General features: G+C 43.8%; 1 long non-coding RNA gene across 1 annotated transcript; it reads left to right on the forward strand.

Moving 5' to 3' along the window:
* The first annotated feature begins 1,759 nt into the window (after nucleotides 1–1,759).
* Nucleotides 1,760–8,878, forward strand: LOC125629949 (uncharacterized). The gene is made up of 3 exons (XR_007354522.2): nucleotides 1,760–1,999; nucleotides 3,802–3,957; nucleotides 8,104–8,878. It is a non-coding gene; the product is annotated as an uncharacterized LOC125629949 (long non-coding RNA).
* Nucleotides 8,879–10,543: the final 1,665 nt, after the last annotated feature.

Here is a 10,543-nt window from a genome sequence, read left to right on the forward strand (position 1 = left end):
CAAACAACTCTCAAATTCTTGTTCAACCTGAACGCAAGGTGGGGTCTGTGTAGTCATATCTAACAGCCACGAAGATGCCTGACTTAACGAAAATGAGATGATCATTTTCCAAGTTGCGAAAATGAAATCCTCTCAGAGGTAGGGGGAGCTGTAATTTGTTCAGAGCCAATCTAGGTTTCTTACTTGTGCCCCAAAGGAATCTTCTGAAAATATTATTGAATTTCTTAAAATAAGTTTGAGGACTATAAGTAGGGAGACCCCACATGATATACAAAATGCTGGGAAAGCCAGTCATTTTCAGCATATAAATTTTACCCCACAAACTGAGGGTTAACGAACTCCATCTCCAAATCATTAGCCACTTGCATAATAATTGGTTCTATATTTATTTTAGGGATGTCCTGAATATTTTTGGGAATCACTATTCCTCAATATTTCATATAAGAAGATTGCCATTGAGAAAAGGTCTTTGTGGGCATATTTATTAATGCCTAAGATTTTTGATTTACCCCAATTAATTTTATATCCTTAGGAATGGTAACTTCAGGCTTAGATACAAGTACTAAAGCATCATCCACAGAAAGCATAATTTTGTGCACTGTTGTACCTGCCCTGATTCCACGAATATGTTGATTTGCTTGAATGGCAATGGCAAAAGATTCTAGAGCTAAAACAGAAGAGGAGAAAGGGGGCAGCTCTGCCTTATACCTCTCTGAATGGAAATGGGGCAGAAATAATACCATGGATAACTACCCTGGAAGTGTACAAAAGCTTAATCCAAGCAACAAATAGGTTACCACATTCAAATTTTGCTAACAATTGAAAAAGATAGTCCCAGGCTATGCAATCAAAGGCCTTTTGCCATCTAAAGAAATGACAGCTAAGGGTTTTTCGAATCTCTCGAAGTGGCAATACAATCAATCAGTTGACGTAAAGTATCTAAGCCATGTCTGTTATTAAGGAAGGCTACCGGATTTATGTGTATAATACATGAGAAAACTTGTCCAATCACATAGCAAGAGCTTTAGCGAAAATCTTAGCATCACAACTGATTGCAGAAATTGGCCTGTAATTACTACATAGTCTAAGGTTTTAGGAATAACTGAAATTACAGCTTGTTTTAGAGTAGGCAGGAGAATTTGCTCATTCCTGGCTCATTGACCATATTCAATAATCTAGGTGTTAAAGTTCCAGAGAACTTTCTGTAATATTCAGTTGAGAACCCATCTGCACTAGGAGTCTTTCTGACCTTCATTTCTTTTATACCCTGAGTCAGTTCCACAATTTCTAGAGGGACATCTAAAAGTTCCTTCTGAGTCAGAGATCTGTGGCGGAGACAATCCACTAAAAAAGTTATCTAGGGCATCTTTACTGACGTCCTCTTCAGCTAAATATAGTTTTGAGTAAAACTGTTACAATTTTTTTTTTTTTTTTATATCTGACTGAGTGTAGGGCTAGGGGAGAAGGAGTGCAGGAGGGGCTGGGGAGAAGGGGCACAGGAGGGGAGTGCAGGGGCTAGGGGTGCAGAAGGGTGTGCAGAGGTTATGGGCAAAGGGGGGTGTAAGGTTAGCAAAGAAGGTGTGCAGGAAGGGGGCACACAAAGAGTTTGGGGAGAAAGGGAACAGGAGGGGGTTGAGGAGAAGGGGGCACAGTACAGGGGTTAGGGGCAAAGTGGGCACAGGGATTAGGGGTGCAGGAAGGAAGTGCAGGGTTAGGTGAGAAGGGGCACAGGAAGGGTTAGGGGAGAAGGGGTTATTCATCATTATTGTTATTATTGTGTATTTTACAAATGATTTCAGATTTATGTCTCAGATTAGGTGCCTGAAATCACACTCAATTTTATCAATGACTACCATCTCTCAGCTTCTCTGCACTAGCACAAGATGGGCCCAACATCTCCTCCGTCTGCCTGGGTTCTCTCCTTCCCTTACTTTATTCTCAGGAGCATGCAGAAACCTATCAGCAGAAGACAAAGCTATGATCCTGAAACCTTTACTCTGTAAGTAGTCCTTACTCATACACTTAATGTCACTGAGCTCATGAAGGTTGCAGGCTCTGTCCCCCAGCTCCTGCTGCAGTTCAGCAGTTCAGAGTTTTGGAGCAGCCTATATTTGTGTTGATTTGTCTGCAGACGTTTAGATATTTTGCCGCCATGAAGAATAAAGAATGATTCTATGTGCTACCATACAGTTGTTGCATCCTGAAGTAAAATAACATCTGGCAGACTCCTGTTGGCTATATATAGCACGTGCTGTGAGAGAGAAAGCATATTTCCTTGCCCATTCTGTGACACACATTGCAGATGTGTAATGTTGTTAAAGCTAGAATGTATGGGTTTGCACAGGAGGAATTTCCCTACAAATGAATTCCTAATAAAGATAATTTCTTCAGAATAAGCACTGAAATCAATTTTTGCAATATTGATAAGCCTATTCAAATTATTATTTTTGTAAAGACTGTTTAATAGCAGACAATGTATGCCCAAGTCCAAAATTTATACTCCTTTTTGCACTTGCTTATATATTTTTATTTTTGCTTTTATTTTTTAGGTAACATAGAAGTTGCTAAGTGGTTGCTAAGTTATACAGTTATAAGAACAGAAGCCTGGAGAAGTAAACACTATGTGTTCTATATTCTGTTTGACAGGTTATTGTGAATATGTTTTTTAAGCCTTAATCTTTTGAGACTCCAATTCCACATCTATATATAGTGGAAATTCCAGTAGTACATGATGCAGTGTCTAGCCTATTTTACTGGAATGTGTGAAAGCATCTACTTCTGTTTTAGATTATTTACCACCTACTTTTACATAAAAATTACAAATACAAAAACAAAATGGGTAGAATAAGTCTTTCTCTATCCTTTCTCCTGGCATTATATTAAACCAGCTGGACAGAGCAGAGAAAAGAGACAAGCTCTGGTAGGAAGTGGCTTCTTTTATGATGTACAGAAAGATTGGTTATTCTGTGTAGCATTTAGAAGTTGAAATTTTTCCCCCAAATCAAATTTGTGACAATGTGATAAATTTCTTGTAACTTTGCTGTTCTCTGGTTTTTTGCCATCAGAGCTGGGTGGCCGGAGAGCAGCGACTGCTGGCTGGGCGCCCAGCTCTGAAGGTAGTGCCACCAGCAGCAGCGGCAAGAAGTAAGAGTGGCAATACACCATATACCATGGCACCCTTACAAATATATATAATTAATAATCAAATGACAAGCTCAATGTAAAATCTTTCCCAGGAGTTAAGACAATAGGAAGAAAATTGATAATCACCCTTCAACTCTTCACACCCAGTGAGAGACAGAAAAAAAGAAAAGCAAATAATATATCAATATCAACTGGCACCCATCAATTTATTTAGAGCAGCCATATCAGATCTCAGAGAGTAATACATAAATTCCTTTCAGTTGGATCATTCCATAGATGTCTCCTATAGCAAGGAAGGAGTTTGTAGATTTTTTTCGGTATTTTTCTGCCTCCTGAGGGGAACTGAATGATACAGTCTTCTCCCCATAAGGAGTGTTGCCAGGTATTTAATAAAATACTTCAGGTCCATCTTCCTGGTCAATTGTTTTGTTTGGTTAAAAGCCAACTCTTGTAACTCTGAAATGTTCGTAACGCTGAACAAAACGTTATGGTTGTTCTTTCAAAAGTTTACAACTGAACACTGACTTAATACAGCTTTGAAACTTTACTATGCAGAAGTAAAATGCTGCTTTCTTTTTATTTTTGTAGTAATTTACATTTAACACAGTACTGTGCTTTGTGCTATATTTGCTTTTTTTTTTTTTTATGTCTCTGCAGCTGCATGATTGCGTACTTCTGGTTCCATATGAGGTGTGTGGCTGACCGGTCAATTTGTAACGCTGGTGTTCGTAACTCTGAGGTTCGATTGTACTGTATTGGAGATGGCAGAACATCTATGAAGATATAAGTTGCCCTCATGTCCAAAGAATTCAGGTCTGTAAGCCAAGCATTTCAGGCTGTTTTAAGTACACTTGATATTTCCTTCCATTAAAGAATTGCCATTGCATATTTCAATATTGCATTACTGTTGCCATTGCATATTGATCTCATACCATGATGTCCAAAAGAATGTAGAGCTAATACTAATAAGATGGCTAAATGTAGTGGCAGTAACACTAACAAATTTTTGAATTTCATATGTGAGTGGTTCCAGTCTGCATTGCTGGAGTTCTGTTGACTTAGATCAATGGTTCCCAAACTTGTTCCACCGCTTGTTCAGGGAAAGCCCCTGGTGGGCCGAGCCGGTTTGTTTATCTGCCGTATCTGCAGGTTCGGCCAATCGCGGTTCCCAGTGGCCGCGGTTCGCTGCTCCAGGCCAATGGGAGCTGCTGGAAGCGGCAGCCAGTACGTCCCTTGGCCCGCGCCGCTTCCCCTTCCCCCCACCGGGCTGCGAGCTCAGGCTGCCATCGGGCATAGGGGCACCAGTTTAATAATACTGTGTAGGGTCCCATAAATCCTAAGGACGGCCCTGCCAGTAGCAGCAGCTGTAGCAGCTTGCTGACTTCTCAGTGCTCATACCCACCACTGTGCCTGCTCCTGCATTACCTTGCTCCTGCAGCTCTTGTCTTGCACCCAGCCTTGCCTTTGTCCTGTCCCTACCTTGAGCCCCTCCTTACCTGTTACCCTGCTAGCTTCAGTTCCTGACTTTTCATTTGAACCTTGGCTCTAGCTCCTGATTACTGACTCTGGCTTGACCTTTGGCTCTGATATCCAGTTCCCTTCAGTGTGACCTTTGGCTACTGATGCCCCCTCTGACCACTATCCATGATGCCTGCTCTGACCACTAGGCTAGACTGCCCTTGCCCCAGTCGGCTGACACCAGGGTATCATGTAGGTTTCCCAGCTCCTGTCTCAGCACTGGAAACACCCAAAAGCAGTTAATTTATCTCACCCTAGTCCCAGCGTTGGGCTGAGGGGGACTATTTTCAATGGCCTTTGTGCAGTATTAGCTAAATTAGGTTCTGCTTCCTGAGGATTCTAGGTTTTACCCAGTTGGCACTTCCCAGGGAGATTGGTACTGCTCCAACATTGCATCTTGTTAAACTATCTACTGGAAGTTATTAATTCCTTACCACACTGGTTTTAAATGTGTCTTCATCTATTCTAGAGCTTTCTTACCATTGTCTATATACTGTTGTTGGTACTCAGCTTGAGTCTTGTGCTCTTTTGTTCCCTGTGAGGGGGGCCACTCACCAGAACAGTGCCTCCTGCTGGCTGTCTCAGGGATTAGCTTTCTCAACCAGTGCACCCTCTCCTGGTGGTGCCGCCTTCTGTGCCGGCAGCCCTATCTCAGCCCAGGAACAGCAGCAGCTTTTTCATGCCTTGGCCCTCTTGCTGTGTCACCATCCGTGTTTTCCCCCTCCTGGGGGGGGGGAAGGATCTCCCAGTTCTATAGTCCACTTCCCCAGTGGCAAATGGGGGCGGGAAGACCTGGGCCCCCTGCCTCTCCTTAACTTCTCCGCCAATATTGCTTCAATTCCCTGGGCCACTTTCCCATGGTTCCAGCACCTTCTTCACCCTCTTCTCAAGGCCTCAAGCCTGCAAGTCCCAGCAGCCAGCTAGGTACTCCTTCTTGCTCCCCTGATCCTGGCCAGCAACTGCTCTGTCCAACGTTCAGTCTGCCCAGGACAGCTCATCCAAGGCCTTAATTTCCTTTAAGGCCTTAATTTCCAAGGGTTCTAATCCTATGTTCTCTCATTTTCTTTTTAAAGGTGGCAGGGGTTAAGGGAATTTGGACCATGCCCCCAGGGAGCAAAGTCCCGAAGGAGAGCTGGAGGCATAGGCACCGAGCATCCATGGAAAAAAATTAGCAGATGCTTTGCACCCACTGGCACCCTGCCCTTCCCCTCTCCCCGGTGCCTCCTGCCTGCTGGCGTCCCTGCCAATCAACTCCTCCCCCTCCCTCCCAGTGCCTACCGCCCACAGTAATCAGCTGTTTTGTGGCATGCAGGAGATGCTGGGAGGAAGGGGGAGGAACAGGAATGGGGCACGCTAAGGAGAGGGGGTGGAACTGTACAGGAAGAGGCAGGGAAGAGGCGGGTTGGGGTGAGGACTTGGGAGAAGGGGTCAGGTGGGGGCGGGACCTGGGGCAGAGCAGGAGGTTGAGCACCCCCAGGGCCCAGAGAAAGCCAGCTCCTATGCCTGGAGGGGCAGCCAAATGACCAGTTTAGATGTAGGGGGGGGGACCCCAGCCCTGCCCTGTGTAACCAGGACAGCCATGAAACCCTTTGCCAGCCCCCTATCAGCTGAGAGACACCAATGGAGCTGGTCAGTGATAACAAAATAAACTCAGTTGACAAAACTATCTGGCCGGAGAGGGAGTTCCCAGCATTGCTGCTGCTTTCTGTTCATCAGCTGGGCGTGTCCTCTCACCTGGGCAGGGTGACTGCAGAAGGTAGTAACAGGGGCAGGTTCAGCAGAGTCCCAGGGAATCACCCAGCTAGACAACCCAGCTTCACACTCTTTGGAGGGGGATTTTGTTAACATTTCAATTAATATTTCAGTGGCCAAAGGCTCAAAGATCTGTTGACAAATAGTTTTTCCTGCATCCCCGTCACCCAGGGAGTGGCGTCTGCTCTGGTCACTAATGCTTTTTACTAAGCAGCAGATCATAACTTTTTCCTATAGTGGCAGTTGTATCATCCCCTCTTCCAGCCTTCCCTCTGCATTAGATCTGGCTTTTCACCCCCTCCCCGCCACCAAGAAATTGAAGCTGAGCCCCAGTTCCTTGCTAAGCATTTTTTCTGCCACCAGGAGCTTAAGTCAAACCCTTCCTTTCATTCACAGCCTCTTTGCCCAAGCCCTGGGATGCGCTTCCTTCCAAGGACATGCCCAAGTGAAACATAATGACAATGACTTGGTGTGCAACAGAATGTAATAAGAGGAGTATGGAATGGATTTTATTAACACTATTGAGCTGCTTGTGAATGATTTTGTCACTGTATAAAGTGGTGACTTCTTTCTCTGAATATCTCTGTAATTGGCAGTGAAAGTGGCTAGATTTATCGCAGGTCGCTTTGACACTTATTTCCTCACTAGGGAAACCAAAAAGTCACTAAATCTAGTGACAAAATCATTAAGTTGGCAACACTGCGACTGCTTTTGCCCTGCATCTCCCTTTTATGTGAGCCCGCTGGGCCCTGATTGGCTGCTCCATGCAGCCTCCCTCCAACTGGCTGCTTCCTGTGCAGCCACCCTTGGCTGCTTTTAACCCCTTCCTTTCCGGTGTGGGGTGAACACCCCATCACACTCCCATATACCATTAGGAAGTTCATCTCCTTCAATCTTCACATGAACTCTAATAAAGCCAACCATATATGCAGTTGCATGATTTAGTATTATTTAAACTACTTCTGCCTCTGGAATATCCAGTTTCTTGTGTTATATAAAATTTGGATACATAACAGGAAATCTGATGGGGGCTCAAATCTCCCTTGCTCATGTTTTCAGAATTGCTCTTCAGCATAAACGTTTCCAAAAAGAGCCATCAAAAATTCACATTGGAAATCAGCACAACCCTTAGCTGATCCAATTCAGCCAGCTGGATCACATCTAAGAAACTTTTCCCACCATTTCTTCATGTTTTCACTTGCTGCATTACCTTATTAGTTTTTTAAATTAAAGGTATTTGTACTGCAAGGATCCTCCAAAAAACATCTGAAAATTAAGATCATGGCTTCATCTATTTCATAAGGTCCTGTAACCTTCCTGAGTGGACCATTAAGTAGAAATAATTGTGTTTATATCCCTGATCTCAATACTATCCATTCCTCACAGATTACCATTAACAATCATTGAGGTATGACACACTAAATACTTTCTGGATGAAATGTAGTACTGGAAATTGATGTACAGTCATAAAGTACCCTGCAATGGGATTAGTTAAGTATTTTTCAAACATAAATCTCTGGACTCTTTCAAAGCATTGATTTAACTGAATATCAAAAAGGAGGGTGCTCTGCAACTAGTAACAGCTTAAAATATTTTATTTTTTGGAAGTTAATTTATTTGTGACCTAGAGGTTGGAAAGAAAGAAAACCCAATAACACTGAAAATCTAAATAAGTTTCTTTATTTTCAGCCTTGCAAATTCATCATGGAAATTTACTAGGCCAGATGCACAATCTGCTCACCCACCCTCGCTATAAAGTTGACGATGGAAAATACTAATGAGCCCAATTCTCCATCAGGATAAAAGAAACTCCCTTTAGCTGCATTGGGAATTACTGTTGCCCTGCAGTGGAAGAATATAGCCCAAGAATTTTCCCTACTCATCCCCCCTTCCAAATACCTATCTCCCGCCCTCACCAAAATGGGCATGTGGATGAATGGGCCGTTTTTCAAGGTTGTTTTATTTAGCCAATTTGTTAATCAAAAGTAATTAACCAATGTAATTAAATAATGTTTTGTATTCGAGAATGAAGTCATCTGAACAACCAAATGTGAAAAGTTCCACCCAATGTCATTTAAAGCAAATTAGTTAATAATCGGGTTTATAATCGGGAACTGAACTACTTTACATGGCACCATAGCAAGACTATTGGAGTCTAGCTGGTGAGAGAGGGTAGGAAGGACATAGGAGAGGATTGCTTGTCACATAAAATAGGAGACAGGTGCTGGAGGAAAAAGCAAAGTCAAGGGACATAGTATCACGCTGTAAAAAAGAAAAAAAAATCACAGGCATAATCTTTGTGTAACCCTTCTGCCTGTCAGAGTTGGCAGCAACAAGGGCCAGGTTCAATACCTAGGGGATCCATTCCAATAACACAATGCAAACCGGCTCGAGCCCCCACCCAGTGACCTGGGACAAATATATACCACCCCGCTGGGCGCCTCCAAGAGGCAATACTTCCCCTCTCGCAAGCACATAGTCTGAGTGTAGCAAAAAGCCTTTTAATAACAGAGAGAAACAATGTGGCATTATGTTGGGGAAACACCACCAACAGGATTCATAACACAACTCATGAGCAAAAAAACCCACCCCAAGCAAATTGGGGCATGCCCCTTTCCCTTTGGTTCTTGAGTCCAGCAACCCCAAATCACCCAAAGTCCCAAAAGTCCAATGACCCAAAAGTCTCTGTCCCTGGTCAGGGCAGCCCCAGAGTTCGAAAGTTTATCTGCGGAGCTTTACCTCCCAACCTGGGTGGAGATGGGACGGGGGTAAGAGGCACCTTACATGATCTGAAGCTGACTGCCCCACAGCTCCATAGGCCTTCGCTTCGCTCCGCCAGCCGCCCCACGAACTCCTTCGCTCAGCTTCGCAGCCCACAAGCAGCTCCCACCGTCCCACAAACTGCTCCGCATCCCACCAGCAGCTCCCACCATCCTACGAACTGCTCCACCAGCCTGTCCACAAGGCACTCCAGCCATCCCGCAAACTGCTCCACAATATATCTTCAGGCTCCCCCACTACTTAACACAATGCTCAGTGATTTCAGCTCTTAGTCAGTTCAGCTCTTTGGTGAATTCAGCTTGCAGTAGAGGAGCCTCAGTGCTGGTGCACCATTAGCCCAAAGTGAGCTCAGCAGCCTGTAACTAGACTCCTAATAGAATCAAAATTAGCTCTAATATTCCACAGTGGAGAGAAGAGGAAATGCAATTAACATGTAAGGCCCTCACCAAGAGGCCCATGCCACCAAGTATTAACACTTGTCCCCAGCCTCTCTCAATTCACAGAGTTTTAAAACCCATGACCCTTGCCTAGCGAGTGCTACTTAGTTGATGGTGAGTCCCTCCATCATAACAAAAGGCCAAGTACAGTTCCAAGCACAGTTCCCATAATCAGGGTAATAACAATTTATTCTTCCTGCCCCAATAACAGAGACACTGGGGATCCCACAGCAGCCAAAGTGACCATTTGGGCAGCTATGGCCTCATTCTAGGCGGGGTGGGTGTGCCTATGCAAATGAGATCGGCCCCTGAAGTTCTTTTCCACAACTTGCCACACCTCACCACCAGATGTCAGGGTGGAGCTCATCCTGACGCTGCTTACATCTGTAAAATATATCCATTGCCCAGGAACAACTAAAGCTCATGAGGCAAAAGAGACAAGCTAATGGTACAGAAACTAAGACTTAAAAAAAAAGAAATTAGTTTGTCAACAGTCAAAAACAGAGTATTTTTTTTATGCAAGGTGGTGGTGAATCGCAGCATATGGAACTAAACGTTTAAGTACAATGAGCCAATATACCCAATGTAATTCATGTCTTTCACACTTCAAAGATAGGTGCGTTACACACACCAATGTCTTTTGCTGATTTGTATATATTATGTGAAAACTATTACATACTCACATAGGCATGACCACAAATATCCATATTTATTGATTATTTGAAAACTAGTGCATAATGGGCCTGATCCAAAGCCTGTTGAGTCAATGGAAAGTCTAAATAAGTCTTGGAGACATTCCATTGACTCAATGGACTTTGGAATAGGCCCATAATATGAAAACTAGTATTATAAATGTTTATCTCATCAAGATGGGTGAAGGTCCACATATGACCTTTCCCTGTCTCCATCAG

The sequence above is a fragment of the Caretta caretta genome, chromosome 1 (genome assembly GCF_965140235.1).
Source record: "Caretta caretta isolate rCarCar2 chromosome 1, rCarCar1.hap1, whole genome shotgun sequence".
NCBI classification, from domain to species: Eukaryota; Metazoa; Chordata; order Testudines; family Cheloniidae; genus Caretta; species Caretta caretta.